Genomic DNA, 25,915 nt, shown 5'->3' on the forward strand with positions numbered 1-25,915 from the left:
AAGGGAAACAAAAGCAAAAATGAACTATTGGGACTTAATCAAGATAAAAAGCTTCTGCATAGCAAAAGAAACAGTCAACAAAACTCAAAGACAACCTACAGAATGGGAGAAAATATTTGTAAATGACCTATCAGATAAAGGGCTAGTTTCCAAGATCTATAAAGAACTTATTAAAGTCAACACCAAAGAAACAAACAATCCAATCATGAAATGGGCAAAAGACATGAACAGAAATCTCACAGAGGAAGACATAGACATGGCCAACAAGCACATGAGAAAATGCTCAGCATCACTTGCCATCAGGGAAATGCAAATCAAAACCACAGTGAGATACCACCTCACACCAGTGAGAATGGGGAAAATTAACAAGGCAGGAAACCACAAATGTTGGAGAGGATGCGGAGAAAAGGGAACCCTCTTACACTGTTGGTGGGAATGTGAACTGGGGCAGCCACTCTGGGAAACTGTGTGGAGGTTCCTCAAAGAGTTAAAAATAGACCTGCCCTACGACCCAGCAATTGCACTGTTGGGGATTTACCCCAAAGATACAGAGGCAGTGAAACACCGGGACACCTGCACCCCGATGTTTATGGCAGCAATGTCCACAATAGCCAAACTGTGGAAGGAGCCTCAGTGTCCACTGAAAGATGAATGGTTAAAGAAGATGTGGTCTATGTATACAATGGAATATTCCTCAGCCATTAGAAACTACAGATACCCACCATTTGCTTTGACATGGATGGAACTGGAGGGTATTATGCTGAGTGAAATAAGTCAATCGGAGAGGGACAATCATCATATGGTTTTATTCATATGGGGAATATAAAAAATAGTGAAAGGGTTTATAGAAGAGAGGAGAGAAAATGAGTGGGAAATATCAGAGAGGGTGACAGAACATGAGAGACTCCTAACTCGGGGAAAGGAGCAAGGGGTGGTGGAAGGGGAGGTGGACAGGGTGACTGGGTGATGGGCACTGGGGGGTGCACTTGATGGGATGAGCACTGGGTGTTATACTATATGTTGGCAAATTGAACTCCAATAAAAAAATTTACAAAAAAATTTCGTTTCATAAATCACAGTTTTGTAAATAAGTGATAGATAAAAAGATATAGATTATAGAATTTTTTTTTTTTACTTTTGTGTTTCCTTTATGATTTTGAACTTAAAGATTTTTGCCAAATCTCTTCAAAACTAAATGCAATGCTAGACCAGAATTGTAGAGTAGCCTGGACTTTTAGGGTATTTTCCCTTTCTGACTATAGGTTTAAGATTTCCTTTTATTTACAGATTCTTTTTTTTAATTTTTATTTATTTATGATATTCACAGAGAGAGAAAGAGAGAGAGGCAGAGACATAGGCAGAGGGAGAAGCAGGCTCCATGCACCGGGAGCCCGATGTGGGATTCGATCCCGAGTCTCCAGGATCGCGCCCTGGGCCAAAGGCAGGCGCCAAACCGCTGTGCCACCCAGGGATCCCCGGTTTAAGATTTCCTATAGTAAGTCTTATCTGACAGCCATATTTCCCCAGTGCCTGGTACAATGTGGACACAAAGAAGTGACTCAAAATATAATAGAGAGGAAATAAATGGCAAATCATATCCAATACTTTTTTACAAGTTGATAGGGTAAAAATTATTAAAGACCATATAGTTAAAGACCATAGAATGTTCTGATATTCTTCTCTCCACCAAGAATATAAGAAATATATTTAAAAAGAAAGCTTGAATTCACTCAGCAAACATTAAACACCAACTATAGGGATCCCTGGGTGGCGTAGCGGTTTGGCGCCTGCCTTTGGCCCAGGGCGCGGTCCTGGAGACCCGGGATCGAATCCCACGTCCGGCTCCCGGTACATGGAGCCTGCTTCTCCTTCTGCCTGTGTCTCTGCCTCTCTGTCTCTCTCTGTGTGACTATCATGAATAAATAAATAAAATCTTTAAAAAATAAAAATAAAAATATTAAAAAAAAAAAACCACCAACTATATACCAGGAACAAAATAGATGAAACCCTGCCTGCAGGGAACTCAAGATTCTAGTTGCAAGAGACGGGTCATAAATAATCATGATGACCTAGTTAACATATTAGAAGGGATTAAGTGCTATGGAGGCAAGGAAAAGGGAGCATGGGATGGATGGAAATTTAAATGGGGGAGGGAAGACCCACCTTCTTCCCAGGAGTAGAGGAGAATAAATTTCTAGGAACATTTCCCAGCAGGATCAGCTAAGATGAACAATTTCTAATTTGGGGTTTTCTTTTGAAACGAGTGTAAAAGAAGACTTTCATATGCCAACCTAAGTGCAGGGAAGTCTCTGCTCTGTAGAGTTGATTGAGGTTTTTGAGATCAAGTTTATTGAGGGGCGCCTGGGTGGCCCTGTCGATTGATCATCTGACTCTTGATTTTAGGTCAGGTCATGATCTCAAATTCCTGGGATTGAGCCAGATGTGCTCAGTGGGGAGTTTGCTGGGCATTCTCTTTCTCCTTTCACTTTAGCACCACTCACCCTGCACTCAATATCTCTCTCAAATAATCTTTTTAAAACAACTTTATTGACGAGATCCTTGGGTGGCTCAGTGGTTTAGCGCCTGCCTTCAGCTCAAGGTGTGATTCCAGAGGCTAGGGATCGAGTTCTGCATCGGGCTCTCTGCATGAAGCCTGCTTCTCCCTCTGCCTATGTCCTTGCCTCTCTCTCTGTGTGTCTCTCATGAATAAATGAATAAAATCTTAAAAAAAAAAAAACTTTATTTAGGTAAACTTCATGTACAATATAATTCATTCATTTTAAATGTACAGATTGATGACTTTTGAGAAATGTATACACCTAGTATTTAGCTCTCTAATCAAATGTAGAATATTTCCATCTATCCAGAAAGTTATTTTGTGGTCACTCTCTCTTTAAAAAAAAAAAAAAAAATTATGGGATCCCTGGGTGGCGCAGCGGTTTGGCGCCTGCCTTTGGCCCAGGGCGCGATCCCGGAGACCCGGGATCGAATCCCACATCAGGTTCCCGGTGCATGGAGCCTGCTTCTCCCTCTGCCTGTGTCTCTGCCTCTCTCTCTCTCTGTGTGTGTGACTATCATAAATAAATAAATAAATAAATAAATAAATAAATAAATAAATAAATAAATAAATAAAAGAAATTGTAAAAAAAAAAAAAATTATTTGGAAGAGAGAGAGAAAACGAGTGAGGGAGGGGCAAAGGGAGAGGGAGAGAATCACAACCCAATTCTCCAATGAGTGTGGAGCCTGAACACGGGCTTCATCCCAAGCCCCTGAGATCATGACCTGAGCTGAAACCAAGAGTCAGATGCTCCACCAACTGAGCCACTCAGGCGCCCTCATCACTCTCTCTTTCAATACTTGTGGAGGCCGAGAAAATTAAGGCCATTCCACTTTAAGTTCAGTGTTAGCACAAGTACAGCCATCCCAGGCCCCTGTGAATAAGAGCTGAACTTTACCTTACTTCAGTTACAGGAAGAAAACAGCTTACAGCTTAATGTCCTAGAAAGCCCCTATTAGAATAAAAACAGAGCCCAAGCCAAGGGCAGGAAGCCCCTATTAGAATAAGAACAGAGCTCAACGCCCTTGAAAGCCCCATATCTGAATGTAAACAGAACTTGAGAAATTCCTCCACCCCTTCTGGAGGACCCCCTAGACCAGCCCTTAAAACTAAGCTAAAACCCACCTCGGGGTCCAAGTCCCTGCTCCGCTGTGTCGGGTACACTTGGACCAAGCTTGAGCTTGTAAATCATCCCTCGTGTGTTTGCATCGGCGTCGGCTCCTTGGTGGTTTCTCGGATTCGCTATCTTGGGCACAACAATTTAACAATTTATCTTTACCTTTTATAAGTACTTTAAAAAGTTTGTTATTGTGGTAAATGTGCATAACATAAAATTTACTACTTTAGCTATTTTTTAAAAGTAGGTTCCACATGTGGAGCCCAACACGGGGTTCAAACTCATGACCCTGAGATGAAGACCTGAGCTGGGACTCAGAGTCAGATGCTCAACTGACTTAGCCACCCAGGCACCCCACTTTAACCATGTTTAAGTATACAGTTCAGTGGCATTCACATTGTTTTATAACCATCACCACCATCCCTCTCCAGAACTCTTTCATCTTTCCAAACTGAACTCTGTAACCTTTTTTTTTTTTTTTTTTTTTTTTTTAAGATTTTATTTATTTACTCATGAGAGACCAGAGAGAGAGAGGCAGAGACACAGGCAGAGGGAGAAGCAGGCTCCATGCGGGGAGCCCAACGCGGGACTCGATCCCGGGACTCCAGGATCGCGCCCTGGGCCAAAGGCAGGCGCCAAACCCCCGAGACACCCAGGGATCCCCTAAATAAAATCTTTAAAAAAAATTAAAAGTAAAAAGGTAGTAATGTTAAATTTTATATAACATTATTAAAAATTCTATTGATAAGCTAGAATTAGAATAACATTAAGTATATTCCTTTTCATTTAAAGACTGGATAACAGTCTTCGAGTGGATAACAATGAAAATATAGAAGAAAGCCTACTTCCTGTCCGTTTTGAGTCAAACAAGTGGAAATTTGATTGGAGAGTCAAATTTCAAGATGAGAAGCTTGTCCTATGGGACACTTGGTGTTTTCTTCTAACAACAACAACAAAAATAACGTCCTTATACCACCACCTGAACACTTCTATGTTTACTGAAACTGCTTAAGGCACTGCTTCTCAAAGTGCCTACTGTGGCTACTCAGCAGAATCGCCCAGAGTTTTAAAAAACGCCAATGCCTGTGTCTCATCTCCAGGGATTTTGCTTTAATTGGTACAAGATGGAGGCTATTCTATGTAGTTACTCCTTGGTAATTAGCCATCTGTATGGTATTTCTAAGTTCCTACGTTTTATCAGCTGCAAGCCTGCGAGGATTGGTGGAGTTTTTCTGCTGAACTGAATTCTGCATAGCCGTGCTCACTGTGCAGAAAGGTTGCAGTGCTTCTACTTGCTTTAATCCATTTTCTCTCACTTCCTTGCTCTTTTTCTCAGAGGAGGCAAGTAGCTGCCGTGACAGCAGCAATAGCTGATCATCACAGCAAATACCAAAGAAAAACTCAGCTACCTCCTGGATATTTTTGTTCCACTGAGGATTAATTTACCGTGCTTTTTTTCATTTTTCTCTCCATCCTGCAAAAACTTTTATTTTTTCTTTTCTTTTTTTTTTTTTGCAAGAAACAAACCATGAACTTCTTGCTGAGAAACATAAGCAAAGAGTTTTAGCACAGCTGCTCTGTCTCTTTGGGACAAATTAGAAAATTCTGAAGCAAGCAGAAGCATAGTAAGTGCTTTCTTTTAAAGCTACTTCTGGGCAGAGGGGAGGCTATTGTAATGGTAAATTTCACTTGGAGAGGAAGAAAGGGTTGATAATCAATCAAAAATTCGGTATTCGTTTGAGGTTTTCAATTCTCTTGCTATATTGTGAAACTTTTAATTTTCTCTGTAAAATATACAGAAAAAAGTTTTGTGTGTGTGTGTGTGTGTGAAATAAAAGCAGTTTTGAGAGTGACATAGAAGTTTTGTTTTGTTTTCAAACGGAGTGGGGAGATACCTAGCACTGCGGGGCTTCAGTGAGATCCCGGAATCCCAGGAGGAGAATTTACATTCAGAAATGTTGAAGTGAAAAATCCTCCTGGTTCAGCATCTTGGAGTTAAGCTCAGAAGAACATTTTACATCTGAAAGAATTCGTTTCTCCAAACCTCGCTTTTGGCCGGCAAGTATCACGAAGGATGGGATCAGATGGTATGAATAGAAGCACTGCTCTGAATCGGCTTCAGGCATTTAACATTTAACTGGAGGGATCATGCGTTGGGCACGATGAAGACCACGGACAACTTCGATGAGACTGCGGCCACATGAAGCCTTAACACAACCCTCAGGGGCAGGTACCTTTATCTGGAAGCATTCCTGCAGGGAGGAGCTCCCTGGGGCTTTACTTTGCTGGTGGCCTGGAGCACGGAGAACCACTAATTATCTCGAAGGTATGTTTCATTTTGTAACATTGTCTTTACTCACATTGCTTTTTCAACTTTCAGACTCTGTCAGGTCTGTCAAAAATGCAACCATAATGCCAAGGATTGCCTGAGTATGGCTTAATTTGCTGTTGCATACCTTTCAGATTATATCTGCAAATATTCTGTATGGCTTGGCGTCTGAAAGAAAAAAAATGTGTCTAGCTCATTGAGTCTATGAAATCCCCGGGGAAATAATGTGCTCGCTCAATGGATAATCTCTCTTTGTGAATGAAATAGTGTAAAAGCAGCTACCACATGATCTTTTCAGTTGTGAATCAGATTAAAGATTAACAACATGAAGTAGTGGCATGTATATGCCTTTTTTTTAGCATAAGGCTAGAAAAAGATCTGGTCTTTCTCCTGTCAAATGACAATATCTAGCATTCTAGGATATTTTAGAAGTTGTTTATAATTCTGGAATAATTGGTTACATAAATATTTATTGCTTTTTGCACACTCAGAAAGGAGAAGTAAATCAACTTTCTGTATAAATCAAATGCAAAACACCATTTCTGCCTTTTTTATATACCTATGTTTTTAAACCAATTTTTAAACCGTCATCAGTAACACATCTCAGTTCTTTTTCTCTCGTATGACTAGGTATACCCACTGAATGAATCTTTTTTATGTATTAGGCTTAGTATTGCTGCCTCTCTTTTCAACTACAGAGATGAAGAGAGATCACAGAAATTCCTTCTAAATGTTCAGGACATTAACAGTCTAAAACAATGGAATATAAATGCTTCTTACACATATGCATTACTTAAGAAGCATTTGTAATGGAGGGGACAAGTGTTTTATTTTGAGGCTGGGAAATGGATAAATACACATTTTGCCCAAACTCTGTAACTTATTTAGGTTAGTTTCCTTCCATATTCCTAAAAGTGTATGTTTTGAGAGGGATGGAAATGGACTCTTACGTGAATAATTGGTTTCCAGCAGTCAGCCAAGATGTGCAAGATGTAAGGTTTGTGACTTTTCCTTGTCTTTTCTAAGAAAACAAAAGATATATGTATACATATGTGTATAAGTTAGGAAGGTATCCAGGTATAAGTAACTGCAAACCTGACTGGTAATGGCCTAATTAAATTGGGGTTTGTTTTTCTCGTATTGTGAGATGTCTGGAGGTAGGCTGTCTGTGCAAGGGGCCACAGGTCAGTTGTGTCAACACGGACTTCGATGATCTCTCCACTCTGCCATCCCTATGATCTTGGCTTTTGTCTTCGTGGTTACATGATGGATGCCATACCTCCAGTATTACATCTTTATTCTGGGCAGAGTTTTGGCTTTTTGTTTGGAAAGAGAAACCCTCCCTAACAGACTTTTGCCTATATCTCATTAACTAAAATTGTGCCACATACCTGTCTTCAGACCAGTTACTGGTCAAGGGTCATGAGATTATCATGACTAGTTTAGACCAGTCAGGATTTCTTTCCTGGGTTCTGGAATAGGAGCCTACCTTTCCTGATGTCAAGGAATCTCTGCCCATTGTTTGAATAAATTGGAGTTCTCTTTTCAAGAGGAAGGAGGAAATGGGTGCTACATAGACAACCGAGAATGTCTGCTACAAATATAAGTATCATATCTGAATTTTAGAATTCTGGTTGTATACCCAATTTGCATGGCCTTATGTGACAAGATATTATGTGTCTGTATGCTGGAATGCAGTTTGCTGTAGGACAAGCCAGCTGCTACCACTAATGAGCCACTCCTTTAAAGCTCCATTTAATCTCCTTTATCAGAATGTATGGGGATTATTAAATGAGACAGTGCATTTAGCACAGTTAGCATAATGCCTGGCACATAAAGGAGCTCACAAAAAGATCTCAGCAAAGATTATGGTTATTGCTTTTTATTATTTTAGGGGACATTTGTATTAGGATACAGATTTGGCTGCTATACAAAGATGCAAAATAACACTCAAATAATATGTGAGTTCCTATCATTCTCACATCACAATCTGAGCATAAACCAAACTGAAAGATGGCTTCATGATGTCAGAGACCGAAATTCCTTCTATTTTTCTTATGTTCATCCTTGAGGGGATGCCCCATCTGCACAGTCAAAGGTGACTTGCCACAGCATCTGCTCTCCAGGGAGGAAGAAGTGGATAAGGAGCCAATCAAGGCAATCTCTTTCCTTGTGAGGGTATAGACTGGTGCCATCTGCTCTGTCCAGTATGGTAGCCACCAGCCACATCTAGCTATTTACATGTCAACTGAAAGTAAAATTGTTGTGCCCAAGATTGCGAATCCGAGAAACCACCAAGGAGCCGACACCCATGCAAACACACGAGGGTTGATTTACAAGCTCGAGCTTGCGTCCAAGTACACCCGACACAGCAGAGCAGGGACTTGGACCCCGAGGTGCGTTTCAGCTTAAGTTTTAAGGACTGGTCTAGGGGTCCTCCAGAAGGGCTGGAGCAATTCCTCAAATTCTGTTTACATTTTGATATGGGGCCTTCAAGGGTATTGAGCTCTGTTCTTATTCTAATAGGGGCTTCCTGCCCTTGGCTTGGGCTCTGTTTTCATTCTAATAGGGGCTTTCTAGGACATTAAGCTGTAAGCTGTTTTCTTCCTGTAACTGAAGTAAGGTAAAGTTCAGCTCTTATTCACAGGGGCCTGGGATGGCTGTACTAGTGCTAACGCTGAACTTAAAGTGGAATGGCCTTAATTTTCTCAGCCTCCACAAAATGAGGGGCACCTCAGTGGCTCAGCAGTTGATCTTTTTGGCTCAGGTCATGATTCTGGGGTCCTGGGATCGAGTCCCACATTGGGCTTCCCACAGGGAGCCTGCTTCTTCCTCTGCCTGTGTCTCTGCCTCTCTCTATGTATCTCTCATGAATAAATTAAATCTTTTAAAAAATTAAAAAATAAGTAAAATGAAACAAAATTTAAAATTCTGTTCCTCATATGAACTAGCCACATCTCAAGTGTCGCATTCCTTCAAAGCTCTTTTCTGCCTGGCAAACTGATTTGCCCAAGCTCCATTTCTTCCTTGCTCTCTGAAGTTTTCTTGGTTTCATCAAGCTGCATTAGGTGGTCTCTCTTCTATACTCTTAGAATGAGATTACAATGATTACAATGATTTTTTTAAAAAGATTTTATTTATTTATTCTTGAGAATACACAGAGAGGAGAGAGAGGGAGAGAGAGGCAGAGACACAGGCAGAGGGAGAAGCAGGCTCTACGCAGGGAGCCCGACGTGGGACTCGATCCCGGGTCTACAGGATCACGCCCTGGGCTGTAGGCGGCACTAAACCTCTGAGCCACTGGGGCTGCCCTGATTACAATGATTTTGCAATGAATTACATGCAATGATTATATGAAATTATAATTGTTTAGTCATGTTGACTGTCTTCTCAGAAGTGTAAGAGCTTCTTCAGGGCGGGACTGTTTTCATTTCTACCACCTCTAACACAAGTTGCCCGGTACGCAAATATTTGTTGAGTAAATGAGAAGACATGTCTTATTCATCTTGCATTTCCAGGATCTACTGGAGTCCTTGGCACAGCATATGTGCTCAGTAACTTCTATTGCATTAATAAGCTTAGATGAAACAGAGCAGTGTGCAGGGGAAGGAGGGGAGGTAGTGTCCAATGAGATGAAGATGCCTGGCAGATCTCAGAGATGGAGCGTTTATTAGTTTCCCATTGCTGCTGCAAAATTTACAACAAACGCAGTGGATTAAGCCATGGTTAGCATAGGTCTTCACTGGGCTAAGATCAAGGTGTCGGCAAGGCTGTGTTCCCTCTGGAGGTTGGAGGGGAGAAGCTATTTCCTTGCCCTTTCCAGCTTCTAGAGGCTGCCCCCAGTCCCTGACATACAGTCCCCTTCCTCCATCTGCAAAGCCAGCAACAGCAGATTAAATCTCTTGCTCTGATCTCTAACTTCTGCCTCACTCTTTTAATTTTAAGGACCCTCGGGAGTATATTGGGCCCACCAAGATAATCTCCCTGTTTTAAGATCAGCTGAGTAACAACCTTAATTCCATCTGCAAAGTTCATTCCCCTTTGCCATATAATCTAACATATTCACAGTTTCCAGCGGTTAGAACATGGATGTCTTTGCAGGGAGAGGGTTTTATTTTGCCTGCCACCAACCATTTGAGCCTGATGAAAGTCCATATAAGTAGGACCATATTAGAGATGAGACCGAAGTGAAATTTAGTAGTTGATCATGCATATCCCCGATCTTTCTTTCTTTTTTTTTTTTTCTAAAGATTTTATTTATTTATTTATTCATAGACACAGAGAGAGAGAGGCAGAGACACAGGCAAAGGGAGAAGCGGGCTCCATGCAGGGAGCCCGATGTGGGACTTGATCCCGGGTCTCCAGGATCACACCCCAGGCTGCAGGCGGCGCCAAACCGCTGTGCCACCAAACCGCTGCGCCACCGGGGCTGCCCATCCCTGATCTTTCTAGGACAAAGAAAAAAGGGACCACCAGGTCACGGGCACACCAGCTCATACATGGTAGCCAGATGTCCCCTATTCTCTCAAAGTAGGGTGACCCCTGTTGTAGGGGAAGGGAAAGGATAGTACACATTGAATCATACAGGTGGAAGGCATCTACACTTATATAAAAGCAGTTATGAGCTGCCAGGTATCATGACAATATAATGAATGAAGTATTTTTTCTTTAGGTACCAATGAGGCAGGAGAATGAATGGGGGAAGGAACTACAAAAGGGTGGCAATAAAAGAAATCATTTTCAAATCTTTTTCTTTGAGATTTAATGTCCTTGAAAAGAAAAGGGGTGGGGTGGAAGAATAAGCCTCTGTAATCTGCGAACTTCAAAAAGAAAGGGCAACTTTTTTTTTCCAGTAGTGATTGTATGTGGAAGCTCAAGTAATTCAATAGTTCGGGAAGTTGGCAGCATGATTATTATGACTCACTCTGCATTGTGGCTGACAACAGCAGCTCCACCTGCAGTAGGAATGCACCTGTTCCAGGGTTCATAAATCAAGTTATAAGTATAATAGCAATAAAGAACAACTAATGTCACTTACTGTGAGCCCTTACTCCTTGACAGGCTCTATTCCAAGACATCCACATGTGTTAACTCATTTAATTTCCATAGCTCCATGAGGAAGATGATAGATTTTGCAAATTTATCCATAAGAAACTGAACACGGTATTTGAGTAACTTTCTGCAGCATACACAGCTAGTAAATGATAGAATTGGAATTTGAATCCAGGCATTCTGGTTCCCCTGGGTCTATGCACTTAACACACTATACCATTCAGTCATCATTGCCTACTAGATATTTGGCTCTGTCTAGATTAAGAGCTATTACTTGGGTAAGATATAGGATTGATCTTTTGCTTTGTATGTTTTTAAATTTGTTAGAGGAAAACAATCTTTAAAAAAAAAAAAAGAACAACTTTGTCCCGTAAGGTACCATAAAGTAGGTATGACTACTGCTCAAGCAATATTTTTAAAGTAGTTCAAGACCCATACAAGGAGGAGTCACTTAACAGCTCTTAATAAGTATCTTTGTGGTGTCTTCACTTGGAGAGGCACCTTTTTGTGTACTTCAAACATGGCCTTCTGAATAAGCCATTGCTCCAGGCTCTTATGTCATCAACACTCAGACACATATTCCTTATTCCTGCTCCCCTAAGAAATGTCTTCACTTTAGCTGGACTCTCTTTGTGTATAAATCCTGTGGTTCCATCTTCCATACCATTGCCTTCTCTGAAACTCCTGCTTATAACACCATCATCTTGTCTATCCAAATCACAGCCTACCTCTAGCCCTTGCCTATCAGGGCTCAGCTAACTAACCCCATCCCGTCCCCATCTTCCCATTCTTTCTCTGTAGGAGAAGTCAGAGGCATCCTCAAACATTTATCTCCAGGCTTCTTGTTGGCTGACACTACTCAGATTTTTAAATGGGTTCTTCTAGCCTTAGTGATTTGATCTAATCTGTGAGTCCTCTTTCTTATTCCTCCTCTCCAGAGAATCATCCAAAACATCCCAGTTGACCTGCCTTTTTAAATTGAAATGAACTAGGGGTGCCTGGGTGGCTTAGTCAGTTAAGCATTGGACTCTTTTTGGCTCAGGTGGTGATCTCTGCGTCTTTAGATCAAGTCCTGCATCGTCTTTAGATCAAGTCCTGCATCGGGCTCCAGGCTCAGTGCAGATAGAGTTTGCTTGAGACTCCCTTTCTTTCTCCCTCTGCCCCTCCTCCCTAAAATAAATAAGCAAATCTTTAAAGTGAAATGAGCTGCTTTACTGCACTGTGAGAAATATCACTTAGATATTATTATTATTATCACTGCACTTAGAAATATCAATAGTTCGTAAGTTAGGAAATTACTTGTTTAGAACATAATTGAATTGTCTGGATGATCATGTTGAGATTTCCTCATTTCTGGATTTTCTATATCCATCCATCTAGATTCAGCACTTTCCATCAGCTTCCTTAGTGCGCCTCCATTTCAACATAGCAGCATCAGCCATTCCATCTCTCTTGGCCCATTTCTTCCGCACTAAAACAGTCTTTACTAGCTCTTCAGCCATGGTCCCTGAGTTCGATTTGAAATAGATTTCTAGGCAGTTCCCCAAGACCTTGGGCTGGTTGATTTAGTTCACCCCAAAGTCATCTATTTCATTTCTTTCCAAGTACCAAGCTAGGTCAGCTTGTTATTGACCTTTTAAAACAGCCACTTCTTTTATTTTATTTTATTTTATTTTATTTTATTTTATTTATGATAGTCACAGAGAGAGAGAGAGAGAGAGAGAGAGGCAGAGACACAGGCAGAGGGAGAAGCAGGCTCCATGCACCCGGAGCCCGATGTGGGATTTGATCCCGGGTCTCCAGGATCGCGCCCTGGGCCAAAGGCAGGCGCCAAACCGCTGCGCCACCCAGGGATCCCTAAAACAGCCACTTCTCTGTGAGTTTCTTTCTTCACTGTTCCTGCTTTTTCCTTTTACATCCTTTGCCCTTCCTGCCAGGGGAGCCTCCTCTCTCTACTGTCCTTTGTCTGTTCCCTCAAATCCACCCCTGTCCTACACTTGTGTAAACTGCTGCTTCCTCTCCTCTCTCCAACATCTTTATTCATACCATTTTCTGATACAGGTAATTGTTTGCATTTGGTATCTTGCCAATAAGTTATACTGTCTTTACAGCCAAATTAGGTATACTCATGCTGTGTATCCTGCTTTTCCCATTGGGAAAGTGTGAAACTTCCCATTTCACACACAATGAATGCTTAATAAATGTGAAATGATTTATAGGATTTTAGAGCTATAAAGAATTTCAACAATCATTCAATCCAACTTCTTCATTACACAGAAAACTGAGACTCACAAAAGTTTTTTTATTTGCCAAGATGGTTACCACCTTAGCAAACAAATTGCGTGTGTGTGTGTGTGTGTGTGTGTGTGTAAAGCTTAGCTAGTGAGGGAATAACTGCTTTTTGGTTGTGCTATTTATACTTTCAAATGAACCCTAGGTCCTCTTAGGCTATTAACTTCTAGAAGCTAAGACTGTTTCCCCCTCCTTCCCTTCCTTCCTCCCGTTCTTTCCGTTATGCACAGTGCTTAAACTATGCACAACAATGACAATGAAAATATATTAATGAATGAAGAGGAAGATGAATGAATACTAAAGAGGATCTTCTTTAAAAATCTTTGTTTGAGGGATCCCTGGGTGCCACAGTGGTTTAGCGCCTGCCTTTGGCCCAGGGCGCGATCATGGAGACCCGGGATCGAGTCCCACGTCGGGCTCCCGGTGCATGGAGCCTGCCTCTTTCTCTGCCTCTTTCTCTCTCTCTCTCTGTCTGTGACTATCATAAATAAATTTAAAAAAAAATTAAAAATCTTTGTTTGAGGGCAGCCCTGGTGGCTCAGCGGTTTAACGCCGCCTCAGCCCAGGGCCTGATCCTGGAGACCCTGGATGAGTCCCACGTCGGGCTCCCTGCATGGAGCCTGCTTCTCCCTCTGCCTGTGTCTCTGCCTCTCTCTGTGTGTCTCTCATGAATAAATAAATAAAATCTTTAAAATAAATAAATAAATAGATAAAAATCTTTGTTTGAAAGATGTGCAAATGAGATACTAGAAAAACCTCTTTAAGAAAACGAGGCAAGTAGGTTGAGTTTGATTCTTCTTTTTTTTTTTTTTGATTCTTCTTTTAATGATATCTTACACATACGTAATGTTTGGTAAGTGTTGAGTTGATTTAGATTGGAAAAAAGAAAAATCCATGGTTTTATTTAAGTTTTTAGAAATTACCTAATTTAGAAATTGCTTTAAATATTGTGTCTTTTTTTGTCATGAACTAAGCTCATGATCCCATCAATATTGTTAGAAATAACTTTATTCAAATAGAGTAGCATGCCGAGGTGGTGTGCCAAATGTATATTAGCATTGGTAAGAATTCTGTTTTCTTTCAAAACTAATAGATTCTCAAGGCATTGCCTCCTATCCAGGGAACACAATTTAAGGAATATTCATCTGTCTCATTTTAATGAACCCACAATGTGACTGGAGATGCATAATGAGAGACTTCCTATCTTTGAAAAAGACAAAACCCCAAAGAACATTCTGGGTGCTAGCTAACCCATAGACCGATTTTTCCATGTCTCTCCCTTTGATGTACTTCCAAGCAGCAGACATCTTGATCCAAAGAGCCACAGAGTTGGTGTTCTCTTTGTTCCATCCATCTCTCATGCACTGACATCCCAGCCCCTTCTCAATGAGAGGAAGTGAGGCCAAGTTTCTCTGCCGAGTCTAAGCACCATTTCCCCCATCTTCTAATGACTTTCCCCACAAAAGATAACTTGTGTATCTTGATCCACTGAATGGAAGGGACAGTTCTTTCCTGCCTTCAGAACAGGCTTTTCTAACTTGGCAGATGAATGTGCAGAACACTCTGTCCTAGGCAGCTAAGCCTGAATTTGCTCTTCCTTCAATCACATTTTTTCATTTCTCAGCCATCCACACATCTATTCATTCTATCCTTCTCTATTTTGAACTGCATTTTACTTACAGATTTATGGGATTTATCTAAAGTCTTTATTTTTAATGCTCTTTGGTATGTTTGTATTGATTGAGGGTTGTGATTTCTGTTATCTTTTTTTTTTTTTTTTCTCCATTTTAGGCAAGGCTGCCCAGTGTAGCACAATATACATTCCAGACAATGTAGGGCTTGGAGTGAAAATGAACATTTCATTTCTACCATAGTCTCTACTGGCTATGTGACCATGGGGAGTGACTTAGCTTTGCCTGTCTCCTTGCCTTTAAAAATGAAACATTTTACCTAATGGAGTTGTTATAAGTATCCAATGGGTTAAGCTAAACAACAGTGCATGGAAATGACAAAACACAATCCAGAATTTGGTTATGATATGATGTGGACTGGTGGGAGAAAAGTAGGTATCAAACAGAAGTTAGCAACCCATATGACAAAGATGATATTTGACTGATTTTTGTGTCCTGGCAGCCCTCATACTGAAACACCGATCAGGTAATTCTCTGCCTTCATAGCACTTACATTTCAGTAGAGAGCGGCAATAAATATGTTCTGTTCATCCGCGATAATTTCAGAATTGGTGAGTGTTACTAAAAAACAAACAAATAAGATGATGGGTTGCAGAGTGGTAGCATTTGTGGGGTAGAGGTATGAGAAGCAGGGTTCACTTTAAATAGGTGATTAGAGGGATCCCTGGGTGGCGCAGCGGTTTGGCACCTGCCTTTGGCCCAGGGCGCGATCCTGGAGACCCGGGATCGAATCCCACGTCGGGCTCCTGGTGCATGGAGCCTGCTTCTCCCTCTGCCTGTGTCTCTGCCTCTCTCTCTTTCTCTCTCTCTCTCTCTCTGTGACTATCATAAATAAATAAAATCTTTAAAAAATAAATAAATAAATAGGTGATTAGAGAAGAGTTTTCTGATAAGATCACATCTGAGATGGGGCACCTGGGTGGTTCAGTTGGTTGAGTGTCTGTCTTCAACTCAGGTCCTGGTCCTAGGGTACTGGGATCAAGCCCCATGTTGGGCTGCCTGCTCAGAGAGGAGTCTGTTTCTCCCTCTCCTTCTACTCCTATGCCAACTGATGCTCTCTCTCTCTCAAATAAATAAATGAAATCTTTTTAAAAAGTCACATCTGAACTAAGACCTGGTGGATGGGAAATAAGAAATCAGACACTCAAAGAGGTTTGAAAGTTGGGATAGCACAGCCCCGGTGGCTCAGCGGTTTAGCGCTGCCTGCAGCCCAGGGTGTGATCCTGGAGACCCTGGATCGAGTCCTACGTTGGGCTCCCTGTATGGAGCCTGCTTCTCCCTCTGCCTGTGTCTCTACCTCTCTCTCTGCATCTCTATGAATAAATAAATAAAATCTTTAAAAATTTTTTTAAACATTGGGATAGACAGTAGAGCCTTGGAATGTTCAAAACAAAAATAAAGTCAGTATTATTGGATTATAGTAAGTTTCTTAGTCTGTTCAGATGCTTTAACAGAGTACCATGGTCAGAGTGCTTTATTAACAATGGAGATTTATTTCTCACAGTTCTGGAGACTGAGAAGCCCCAGATCAAGGTGCCTGCAGATTCAGTGTCTGGTGAGGGCTGGCTTCCTAGCCCACAGATGGCCAAACGGGTGAGGGAGCTCTTTGGGGTCTAAGGGCACAGGTCTCACTCATGAAGGCTCCACCCTCATGACTTAATCACCTCCAAGGCCCCAACCTCCAAATACCATCGCATTGGGGAAATAGGTTTCAACACATGAAGTCAGGTGGAGAGAGGGCACATAGTCTATAGAAATAAGCAAGAGAGAGAGTGGTATGATATGAAAATGGAAAGGTAGTCAGGGGTCAGATCATATTGCACATTGTAGGTTTTAGGAGGATCTTGGGCTGAGTTTCAGTATAGGATGTGAGTGTGCATCACATTATGAGTCTTCTTCTATTTATGGTAAGACGGACTCATGGTGTGTATTTAAGCCCTGGGAGATTTTTAGTGCTGGTTCTTGAAGCCACCTTCTCTTCTCTCCCTCATGGATTTCTACGGTACTTCTTGGGTCTACAACAAGATAAGGCCTTCCAAAAGACAACTGTCAAAGTTTATTATAATTTATGGAGTGATATACAAATAAATCACAAATATTCTTGTTTTGATTAGTTGGGAGACATTTTTCTCTATCACATAACTGTTGATTAGAGGGTTATTTATCACTTCAAGCCAACAAGATCTGCTGGGGTTGCTTTTGTCACAGTAATATGACTAATCTTATTGAGGTCCTGCTCTGCAACAGGCATGCTGTCTCACATAAACTTCACAGAACTGTGAGGTAGAGGTCCCATTATTATTTACATTTTATAGATAAACGGGAAGCTGGCAGAACTAATTAGGTACTAATCTAAGACTTCTTTTTTTTTAATTTTTATTTATTTATGATAGTCACACAGAGAGAGCGAGAGAGGCAGAGACACAGGCAGAGGGAGAAGCAGGCTCCATGCACCGGGACCCCAACGTAGGATTCGATCCCGGGTCTCCAGGATCGCGCCCTGGGCCAAAGGCAGGCGCCAAACCACTGCGCCACCCAGGGATCCCTAATCTAAGACTTCTTAAATGTAAGCTTGAGAAATACTTTTGAAAGTGAAAGCTGCATTGTCATTGTGCAGTTCCAAAGAATACCTCCATCTACTTCATCCCAAAGTCACGATCAACTGGTAGAAGGAGTGGGATGTGTGAACTGTGGGGAAAAAATCAGGTAGCTCAATGGCATCTTGAAGGTAGCTAGTACCATGAAATGAGGAACATTCCTGCGATGTCAACCTCAGGAATTAAATTGGCCTCCCAACATCTTCCCAGACCCTCCTTCCTGCCTTTGTACTTCTGCGGTGTTCTAACCTTGGTCTCAGTTCACCTCACTGATTGTTGTTTTTCAATGGGGATTTTGCTGTATTTCATCTTAATGTACAGTCATCAATAGTGCCTTTGTTTCTCTCTTAGGCTTTTGTCTCCTTAGTTGACTTAAACTCTTGCTGCCCATCAGCCTAAACCCTGGGGCTTAACTCTTGGGCTGCATACATTCTGTCACCTGGATAGGCCATGATAAATAAAACCTTAACTCTCAAATCAGGTCAGTTACCCAAGGAAAAACACTAAAACATGAAACAGTCGAAAGCTAACAGAGGCTGGATCCACTTAGTTTATCCATACAACCTCAGGCTTGAGGTTCATGCTGATAGAGCACTGATTTTCTAGGGTACTTCAAGTTCATGCCTTCCAGCGAGGTGGAGATCAGCTCCACAACAGATGGTCTTCCATGGAGGAGTCTCCATTGTAACTAACTTTATTTCATTTGTCCCTTTCTAGCTCTTGCTTACTTTATGATATAAACAAATTACTGAGTATTTTCATATCACTCCATAATAGCCAGTGCTCTTGGCTTGGTCTGCTGCTTAGCTTACTCTCTTCATGCTTAACCCATCTGCTCTGGTTCCATGACTCATTAGTCCCACCCTCCCTGAAAGGCATACTCTCTAGCTCTCCTAATAGTATGTTCCCTTGGAATAATCCTGAGACCTCCAAACACAATTGTTCAAAGCCATTGCTGCCTAGTAGTGCCTAGTTCAACTGGCCTCATCCCTCATCCATTCTTGGCTCCTGGCAATAGTTCAGACAGATCCTAGAATTGTAAAGATCTCAAGACTAAAGATAATTATGGCAGGAATTCGGAATTAAAACACAAGACAATTTAAGTGGAGTAAGTATTCTTCAGGTTAGTTGGACTAAGTTAAGTGTCTAGCACTTTGGGTATTATATTATATTCTAACCACACGTTTGCTAGAAAGTAGGAAGAAAGATTAAACTTCTAGAAGTAACTGTCTTATTCCTTTGCTTTAAAAAGTTGAAACTTTTAATGGAAGAAGTTGTATAGGCATAATTTAAGCTTTTATCATCTTGTGTGTGGTCCTCTGAGAAATTCACATTTTGGGGGGTTGCCTTGTCTCAGGGAAACTGGGGAGTGAGCTGCTGGAATTCAGACACAGGATCTGGTTGGGTTCCAGCAATAAATACACATATTGGGAGCCAAGATAGGATATTAAAGGAATGGGACAGTGAGTAAATTTTGGGGAATGAGTTCACAGAAAATACTTGACACTTTCATTTTTGGATTTTGGTGGTGGCAGGGGGTTATTCTTCATATTTTCACATTTGAGTAGCAGGTGAAAAACCAGACAACCATTGACCTAGGTAAGTATAAGTAGCAGAAAAGTTAGTTTTGTTCTTCAGGATTGCATTATGGTTGCATCCTGGTGCTCTTGACTCAACATTTACACTTAAATGAGTTGCTTAGCAGTGTCTTGTAAGAATTACTATCACAGCTTTCTGTGCATATATAAGTCGATGCATTTGACCTTATGAAGAAACTGTGGTGGGGCATCTGGGTGGCTCAGTGGTTGAGCATCTGCCTTTGGCTCAAGTGTGATTCAGGGTCCTGGATCTAGTCCCGCATCAGGCTCCCCACAGGGAGCCTGCTTCTCCCTCTGCCTGCCTGCCTCTCTCTGCCTCTCTCTCTCTTTGTATCTCTCATGAATAATAAATAAAATCTTTAAAAAAAAAAAGAAGAAGAAACTGTGGTGTGGGCCCTTACAGTGTGCCAGGGTGTAGTGCCCATTTCTGGACCCAGGCACTGTAAGGTACTGCAGTCAGCTTTCCTCTTGATAAGGGAAGGCAAAATAAAGAAGGGAGGACTGCAGGTAGAAAGCAGGAAATGGACACATAGTAACAATATTTATATTCACTCAGTTCTGTGGGTTGGATAGATACTATGTTAAGTTCTTTTATTTATGGTTTTGTAGAATGAAATTTGATGAAATGAAAAAAGAGATTGAAAAAAGATTTTTCCTAAATGATAGAGCCTGGATTTAAAGCTGTTTCATGTGTTCACTGGCATGTTCGGTCCACACATTATTTATCAAATGCCTAAAATATGACAGCATGGAGGAAACGACAGCAAACAAGGTCTCTGCGCCCAAAGGGCCTGTGTTCTCTGCTGCTGCTTCTACCACCTGCAGCGACCAGCACCGCCACGTCCCATTCCCTCACCTTTCACGTCAGGGCATGTTGGCTTGACCTCCAACTGTCAGCATCCTCAACTGTCAGCATCCTCAACTGTCAGCATCCTCGTCTGTTGGGTTAAGGACTCTATTTTGCCTCCCCTTTGCCGCCTGTTTAAGGACGCTCGGAGCAACCCTCCCCACGTGCCCGACTTAAGCTGAGAACCGTCGGGCTCTGGCGTGGCCTCTCCTCTCGCTGCCTCTGCGCCGCGTGGTGGGAGCTGCCCGGTGGCCGGGGCTGCGCTGGCTGCGCTGGCTCGCAAGGGCTTCTGTGTGGACTGTGCCTCTCCTGCCTCCCCGCCCACTTCCCCCTCGATTTTCTGCACTTTCTAGATACGCTAGTACTTGCTTTTGAACTCTTGTCTCGGAGTCTGCTTCTGGGGAAACCCCAACCAAGACTAGCACCCCTTGGCGAATGCTAACTAAGGAAAAGCCTGAGCCTGAAGTGAATCTGATTCCAAAGTCTCTGGTCTTTCCACTCCGCCACGGGATTCGAATCAAAGGGCCCCAGTAGTATCTTAGACCTACGTTTTCTTGGGTGCTAAGAAAAGGAGAAATTCATTCTTGGACTGCCTTCCTCTTTCTTCACTGAATGAGTTGATGAATCACACTGTTTTTATCATCACTTCTTTTTTCTGTATGAATCAAGCTACAAGAAAATTTCTCTTCCCCTTTGAGAGGACAATCCAATGTCTCTTTTGTTCTGTAGATCGCTTTCTTCTAGAGGCTCTACAGGTTACTGGTTAAGGAAAATGTGCTCCCCTGTGCAGAATAGACAGGGAAATCTAATTCTTTGGGAGCTCTCTGAGCAGATTTCTTTTCTAGAATTTTGTTTATGAGGTTTCTATTCTTTCTGAGTTCATATGATAAACATACACGAGAAGAAAGTGGACAACATACTGTTTTTCAGTCCAGCATATTTGACATTATACCATGGCAGTGGAAATGAGGTTCGGCACCTAAGCAAGCAATAAAATATAGTATAATTTCTAATCCATCCCAACCTCAAAATAACACAGTGACTTTTTGACAGTAAAATGCAGTGTTTTTAAAGTAACTTGTACCACTGCCAAATTCAAAGCAAGAAGCTTCTTTTGAAGCCATTCCCCTCAATATGAATATGCTTAAAAAAAAAAAAAAGAAAACGAATATGCTTTGACTCACTATGTTGTTGTCTTTTTACAGTTTCCCTGTTTTTTGTTGAAGTTCACTGAAGATTGACAGATAGTAGCTTCATGTGACAGCCATTAGCCTGGCCAACCTAAACCTCAGCATGATCAGGAATGGATAGAATAATGAATAGATTTTACATAATATAATTCATGTTGTCAGCCACATGAAATTGGCCATTCAAGAGAAGCTAAATATGCTTCTGGTCCTCTCTTCTTTAATTCACATTCGAATATGACAATGCAAAAGGCATTATTCCTTTTTTGTTGTTCATTTTTTTCAGAGTTCATTTTTTTGAACTCTGAATAATGGAGCAATGAACTTTACTTAAAAAGAGCAAGTGAAGAAGGTATTTGCCTCTTTGTACGAGTAGGGATTAATGAGCATTTTAAAAAATCATGTTTGGGTGTATGTGAGCATAAGGAGTAGCATTTCATCATAATGAGGGAGGTCTTGGCAAGTCAGTGTTCACTTTAACTTTATGATGTTGATTGCAGAACACGTTGATGCCTACTCTAACTGCATGTGGAATAGAAAATAGATTCAGAAAGTGGCAGAGAAGAAAATTATCTCCCATCTTCCCATCTCTCAAGTGCAGGAAAAATTCTTCTTAGTCAAAGTTCCCTGGCTTGTCCTACGTAAGCTGTCACTCCATGGAAGTGAAAAATACACCTTGCTATATGTTGCTGGTGAGAATGTACAACGGTGTAGCCACTTTGGAAATATGGCGGTTTTTAAAAATGTTACTCTATCACCCAACAATGATACTTCTAAGTATATGTACCCAGGAGAAATGAGAACACTTCTGTAAAAAAGACACACTCAAATGTTCGTGGCCTCATTGTTTACAATAGTCACCAAGTGGGAAAAAAATCCAAATATCCATCAACTGGATAAATAAAATATGGTATACCTATATGATGGAATACTGTTTTAGGGGAAAAAAGGAACTGAATGCTGACAGATGTTACAACATCGATTAACCTCAAAAATATTATGCTCAGTTAAAGAAGCCAGACACACACAAATACACATATTATGCAATTCCATTTATAGACACCACTCAAAAGAGGCAAATCTGTAGAGATAGGAAGTAAATTTCTTTCTGTGTGAGGCTAAGGATGGGAGTAGAGAGTGAATATAAATGGGTACGAAGTTTCTTTCCGAGGTCATGGAAATGTTCTAAAATAGATCACAGTGATGATTCCACAACTCTTTATATTAAAAATCATTGACTATAGGGAAATAGCTACTTTTTTTTCTGGTAATAAAATGAGAAGGAACAAAAAAAGAGAAAGATAGAAAGTAAATAAGAATCACAAAGTAGATTATTACTCACCATGTATTGATTTAATTAACTGAAATTTAAAGTAGTAGAGGAAGATGACCAAAACAAAGATCTAAAAAGCACAACGGAGACCTAATTACCTAAAGAAACAGGAAAATCTAAAAAGTTGTTCATAAGTCAATTTAGGGAATGAGAAAGAATATGCCACATTCAGAAGACCTAGGCAGTGGATTCTAGGATTTTCTCTGAAGGAAGAATAAAGAATGCCTTTCTCATTGTCAAATACCAGGATCTTAAATCTGTATGTTTGATTTTGCCCATGTTTTGTGTACCATATGTTTCTGGAAGGATGAAAGTGCAGTGTCCTAGGAAAGCAAAATAATGTAAAACATGAAATTTTTGGCTAAATTACTGAGGTTAGAATTAAATTCTTCAGTAGAGTTTGAGGACACACAGGCATTTAGCATTGTGACAAAAATATTATGTTACAGAAGAGTAAGGTGTGCTGGCACTTTAAGCTTGAGGAATTTTTAGTCATTGAGACTATGGAAATTTAGTGAAGTCTTATCACATTGGGGTTATAAAGGTGAATCAGCTGGTAAGCTAGTTAGCTTATAAAGAAGGCAAAGAAGCATTTCAGGATGAGGGGTGAAAAAGCTTTTCACAAGGGCGATCTTATGCTTTGTGAAGCCATGTGGGGGGCATGGGCCACCTGGGAGCAGGAGCTTCTTGATCACCAGTGATGCCCAGTTGCTCCTCCTGACCTGTGGTATCTGTCTTCTGTCTTGGCTGTCCACTCTGACTTCTACTGGGGACCCTTGACATGAAGGGAAAGAAAATTCTCTTAAAAGTCTACAAAATCCCCTGCCACCCTCCATTCTAGTACCTGCTGGTCAAAACTTTCTCAGATTCAAGGAATCTATAGTGAATGTATACATGTACAATTGCTAAAGTGTGATGACTGTCCACTCATGGAAAGAGATGATGGCTATCTTTTGTGCAATTAACTAATCAATGATTATCTCTTTTTTTTCTGTTATGGTTTTTGGCTCTCACATGCACTAGACTTAATTCAGAATTGTGTGTTCTTGAGTGGTATAAATCACATTTTCCTATTAACTGTTTACTTTTGACTTCTCTAAAGTTTATAACTGACAGAAAGAAAGATGGTGGTTGGGGCTGTTGGTGGGGAAAAATCATTGGTTATAAGGAAGTGTGATAATGAAAGAAAAACTAGAAAGCAATCTAGTGAAGCTTTACAAAAGTACAATTTTTTTTTGCCATTTTCTTCTGGGAAAAAAAAAAAGTCCTCCACAAAGTAAATATTTAAAATAGTTCATAGTACTAAGCCTGTGAATGTTTGCTCTGTAGTATACTAGCAGTTTCACAACCAGAAATTCTGTATCTTTGAAGAATTCTAAAAAAACAAAAGTTTATAGTAGAATAACTAGAAAAATAATTCAGTAAGATGACAGGATATAAAATAATTTTTTAAAAAGCCAGGATCGGGATCCCTGGGGGGCACAGCGGTTTAGCGCCTGCCTTTGGCCCAGGGCACGATCCTGGAGATCGGGGATCGAATCCCACATCAGGCCTGCTTCTCCCTCGGCCTGTGTCTCTGCTTCTCTCTTTCTCTGTGTGACTATCATAAATAAATGAAAATTAAAAAAAATAAAAAAATAAAATAAAAAGCCGGGATCTCCCCTATGAAAAAGGAATAATAATGATAAAAAAAAAATAATAATGGAGGAAGGGGACCAATTTAAATAGTGAAAAGAAATAAAAATTGCTAGGAATTAACTATAAATGTTCAGTACTTTTTTTTTTTTTTTTTAGTACTTTTTGATAAAAACTAAAAACTTCACTGAGGGACATGAAAAAAAAAAAAAAAAAAAGACCAAATGGAAAAAAATGACATGTTTTAGGATGGGAAAATTAAATATTGTCAAGACCTTAATTCTTCTCAATTAATCTATCAAATTCCAAAAATTCCCAGAGGTATGTTTTAGCAGAATAAAAAAAAATTAGCCATTTTTGGAGAAAATATATAAATAATGAGTGAAGAATTTCTTTAGCAAATATTAATACTTGTTTTAAAGCTATGGTATTTTAAAAGTATGGTTCTCCAAGGGAAAAAGATTTTAACAAAATACTTTTCTCCAAGATAACCTGTACAGGAAAGTTTGTAGCAGTTGTATTGATAATAGCTTCTGAATAGAAACAATCTAAATGTCTGACAATGAGAAATGGTTAAAGAAATGGTGGTATATCCACATAATGGAATACTGCTCAAACATAAAAAAGATAAACTCATGCAGCAAAATAGATAAACTGCCAAAACTTTGTGCTGAGTTAAAGAAAGGATTCCATAATAGAGTACTTACTGAATTATTCAATTTGCATGAATTCTTAGAACTGGAAAGTCTAATCACTGGTGAAAGAAATCAGAACAGTGGTTGCCTCCGTGTTGGAGGCAGTTGGGAACTGGCTGAGACACAAGGCATCTTTCTGGGTGATGGAAATGTTTTATACCTTCATAGTGGCATGGGCTTTCTTTTTTTTTTTTTTTTTTGGCATGGGCTTTCTTTCTTTCTTTCTTTCTTTCTTTTTTTTAAACAAGAAGAGGCAGAGGGAGAAGTAGGCTCCATGCAGGGAGCCCGATATGGGACTTAATCCTGGGACACCAGGATCACACCCTGGGCCGAAGGCAGGCACCAAACCGCTGAGCCAGCCAGGGATCCCTGGCATGGGCTTTCTAGATGTATGCTTTATCAAAACTCATTGAATTGTACCCCTAAGATCTGTGTATTTTACTTGATATAAAATACACTTTATGATACCTTAAAGTGTGAGGCAGGAAAAAATTGGCCACTGGCACCAAGGAACAAAATGAAAAATTTAGAAATGGATCTACTTTTTTTTTTTTTTTTTTAAGATTTTATTTATTTATTCATGAGAGAGAGAGAGATAGAGGCAGAGACACAGGCAGAGGGAGAAGCAGGCTCCATGGAGCCTGATGTGGGACTCGATCCCGGGACTCCAGGATCACACCCTGGGCCAAAGGCAGGCACTAAACTTCTGAGCCACCCAGAGATCCCCCTGGATCTACTTTCTAGATAAAAATTGAGTATATGATGAAAGAAGAATTTTAAATCAGTGAGGGTGGGTGGGAGGAAGGATTATTTAACAATGTTGGAACCAGGAAAGATAAAAACTGGAACTACTTCATTCCTAATACCAAAATAAAGCCAGATAGATGAAAGATTTTCATATAAAAAGTGAAATAAATGTATTTTATACATTTCTTCATTGTTTGAATTCTTTTAGCAAGCACACTTTTCAAAATGTTTTGATTA

General features: G+C 40.5%; 2 protein-coding genes across 3 annotated transcripts in view; one reads left to right on the forward strand and one right to left on the reverse strand.

Annotated features, from left to right (window-relative positions):
• Positions 1-20,331, reverse strand: part of CCDC158 (coiled-coil domain containing 158) — a 126,787-nt gene extending 106,456 nt beyond the window's left edge. For both annotated transcript variants that reach the window (XM_077882562.1, XM_077882557.1), the window contains exons 1-2: positions 20,091-20,331; positions 15,533-15,600 (exon numbers count right to left, since the gene is read on the reverse strand). The gene's annotated coding sequence lies outside the window, so the exon portion shown is untranslated. The remainder of the gene's footprint in view (positions 1-15,532; positions 15,601-20,090) is intronic.
• Positions 5,554-25,915, forward strand: part of SHROOM3 (shroom family member 3) — a 325,226-nt gene continuing 304,864 nt past the window's right edge. The window contains exon 1 of the mRNA XM_077882553.1: positions 5,554-6,001. The gene's annotated coding sequence lies outside the window, so the exon portion shown is untranslated. The remainder of the gene's footprint in view (positions 6,002-25,915) is intronic.

Source organism: Canis aureus, chromosome 33 (assembly GCF_053574225.1).
Source record: "Canis aureus isolate CA01 chromosome 33, VMU_Caureus_v.1.0, whole genome shotgun sequence".
NCBI lineage: Eukaryota > Metazoa > Chordata > Mammalia > Carnivora > Canidae > Canis > Canis aureus.